Source organism: Choloepus didactylus, chromosome X (assembly GCF_015220235.1).
Source record: "Choloepus didactylus isolate mChoDid1 chromosome X, mChoDid1.pri, whole genome shotgun sequence".
NCBI classification, from domain to species: domain Eukaryota; kingdom Metazoa; phylum Chordata; class Mammalia; order Pilosa; family Megalonychidae; genus Choloepus; species Choloepus didactylus.
Genome location: NC_051334.1, coordinates 161970727 through 161973946, shown reverse-complemented (window position 1 = coordinate 161973946; position 3220 = coordinate 161970727). Strand labels below are relative to the sequence as shown.

General features: G+C 42.5%; 1 pseudogene; it reads left to right on the top strand.

Moving 5' to 3' along the window:
- Window positions 1–562: 562 nt before the first annotated feature.
- LOC119523172 lies at window positions 563–2930 on the top strand (annotated as a pseudogene).
- Window positions 2931–3220: the final 290 nt, after the last annotated feature.

Sequence of the window (3220 nt, the reverse complement as noted above, 5' to 3'; positions counted from 1 at the left end):
TATGAACTACTAGTAAAAATCAATATAAAAAGACAGACCACTAAATAAAAAAATAAACAAAAGTCTGAAACATGCATGGCACATAAAAGTATATCCAAGTGGCAAACTATGAAAAGATGTGCAACTTCATTAGTTATCAGAAAAATGAAAATTAAAACCAAAATGGATAAATACCAATCAGATTTCCTAAAATGAAAAAATCTGACAATATGAAGTGTGGCCAAGGATGTTGAGAAATTAGAACTCTTACACATTGGGAATGGAAATTAGTATAAAGATTTTGAAAAATTGTTTAGAAATATCTGCTAAGGCTGCAACTATTTTAACACTACAACACAGAAATTCTTTCCCACATATACACCAATAGAGATGTGACACATATGTGTACAGGAATATTCATATCAGTGTATGTACAAAAATATTCATAGCAATGCTATTTGTAATAGCTTGAAACCACACAAACTTCCATCAACAGCAGAATTGATCAACAAATTTTTATAAAGGCATTCCATATAGCAATGAGAATAAACAACTCAAAACTACATGTAGAGGAGAGGATTATGGGAATATGGCAGAGAAGGGAGGTCCAGGACTCCATCTTTCCAACAAACAATTATTAAACAGACAGGACCTGGCTGAAACAACTACTTTGAAACTCAAAAGACCAGAAAAACACTGCATGGTATCCAGGGAAGAGCTGAAGAAAAAGGTTGATAAATTATGTTAAAAGAACAGAAAATTCCTCTTTCTGCATGGTGGCTACTGGCACTTGTTCCTCACTCTCATGGCAGGCCACCATGGAATTCAGACCCTGGCTAGCTCACTGGTGACAGAAGGGACATAAAACTCCTCTTCCCCAAGAACATGGGTGGGCATGGCTGATCACTGATCGTGGCTTTTGATTAGTAAATTCAGATCTGTGGGGTACTGGCTCTGTGACAGCCATTATTTCAACCTGACTGGACAAAGGTGGCAGCTTTAGTTTCAAACAGCACCAGACAGGGGCTGTGGCAGTGGAGACTTAAAGATGCTGCAATTTCTCAGGGCTCTGGGTGACAGTTAGTTGAAGGACTGCATTTGCTGGGAAGACCAGGAAAGCTCACCTTTGTAGAGTTGTCAGGGAAGCTCTTGGTGACCTTCCTTATTCCCTCCTCAGGGCATGTTGGAGCCAGTCTGTGCCCCATTTGTGGGTTCCTAACCATGTTTTGGCTAGGAAAGCCTGAGTCAGGAAAGTCCTCTTGTGTGTGCCCTCCTGCCAGAATTTGTCCACCAAGGAAAAGCAGATTGAGACAATGAAAAAAGTATGAAAACTATATAGGGGGCAGTGTGGGACAAAGGACTGATGGCTTCAAACATCTAGGGGAGGGAGGTCTGTCTCCTGAGAAACACAGGGGACAACAAAGCTCCTATAAATGAGGGAATTCCCAAACAACTAAGCAAAAACCCAGGACAAGAAAAAAGCCCAGAAAGACAGGGAAAACCCTGCACACTGATTCAGCTTAGACAGACCTTCCAGATTGGAGGGATGAAGCTCAAGAAAATCTGTTTTATCACCAGCTGGTTACAAAATCAAGAAACAGACATCTCAGGGAATAAACCCCAGAGTTAACATTTTACAATATTAAAATGTGCAGTGTGCAACAAGAGTACATGATCTACAAATAAACAGGAAATGATGGTACAGCTAAAGGAAGAGGACAAAAATCCAGAAAACACCAAAGGAGAAGACCAGAATGGGGACATACCAAACATTTTAAAAATGAACTTAAAAATGTTCAAGGACTTGAGGGAAAAAGACAAGGAAAGAACTAAAGGATACCAGAAAAACAGTGAATGAGCAATATGAGAGTCATTGGAGAGAGATAGAAATTTTAAAAAGGAACCAAACAGAAATACTGGAGTTAAAGACTACAATAACTGAAATTAAAAATGACCAGGAGGGGCTGTGGAGGGGGGGAGATACAGATGCCAGACCGGGACTGCCACTGCCACCGTGAGAGATCAGCAGCTGGACTGTGCCTTGGGCTTAATGAGGCACCTGCCTCTGCAGCAAATCAAGAAAAATCTCAGTGACCTGATCGACTTGGTCCCCAGCCTATGTGAAGATCTCCTGTCTTCTGTTGACCAGCCACTGAAAATCACCAGAGACAAGGTGGTGGGAAAGGATTACCTTTTTTTGTGACTACAACAGAGACAGGGACTCCTATAGGTCACCGCTGAGTAACAAGTATGACCCTCCACTGGAAGATGGGGCCATGCCGTCTGCCCGGCTGCGGAAGCTGGAGGTGGAAGCCAATAATACCTTTGACTAGTATCAAGACCTGTATTTTGAAGGTGGCCTCTCCTCTGTCTACCTCTGGGATCTGGATCATGGCTTTGCTGGAGTGATCCTCATAAAGAAGGCTGGAGATGGATCAAAGAAGATCAAAGGCAGCTGGGATTCCATCCATGTGGTGGAAATGCAAGAGAAATCCAGTGGACGCACCGCCCATTATAAGTTGACCTCCACGGTGATGCTGTGGCTGCAAACCAACAAATCCGGCTCTGGCACCATGAACCTGGGAGGCAGCCTTACCAGACAGATGGAGAAAGATGAAACTGTGAGCAACTGCTCTCCACACATAGCCAACATCAGGCTCCTGGTGGAGGACATGGAGAATAAAATCAGAAGTATGCTGAATGAGATCTACTTTGTAAAAACAAAGGACATCGTCAATGGGCTGAGGTCTGTGCAGACGTTTGCAGACAAATCAAAACAAGAAGCTCTTAAGAACGACCTGGTGGAGGCTTTGAAGAGAAAGCAGCAAAGTTAAACCTTTGCTTCATGCTAACCAGACATGCCATGCACCCATTAGTTTCCTTTCTTAGAAAACTTATTTTCTGCTACCCTCTCCCCCAGTCCCTCCCCCATCAGTCACACAAACACCTTGCATCATCGACTGCACTGCACCATCTCTCCCCAAGAATAAAACCTGATAAACACCATTCTCCATCTCTGAGGCTTACTGCCCACCACATTTTGCTAGCGAAACTCTCGATATTTCCATAAAGACTGTGTGTTGTTTGTTCACCTCAGCCCCCTGTCCTCCTGCCCTCCCTCCCTTTATAGACATAAAATACACTGTCTGCCTTACTTCCCACCTTTTTTTACATTGGTGTAAAAAATGTAAAACAAAAAAAAAATTATGAAATAACTGTGGTGTGTGAAAGATAGAAGAAA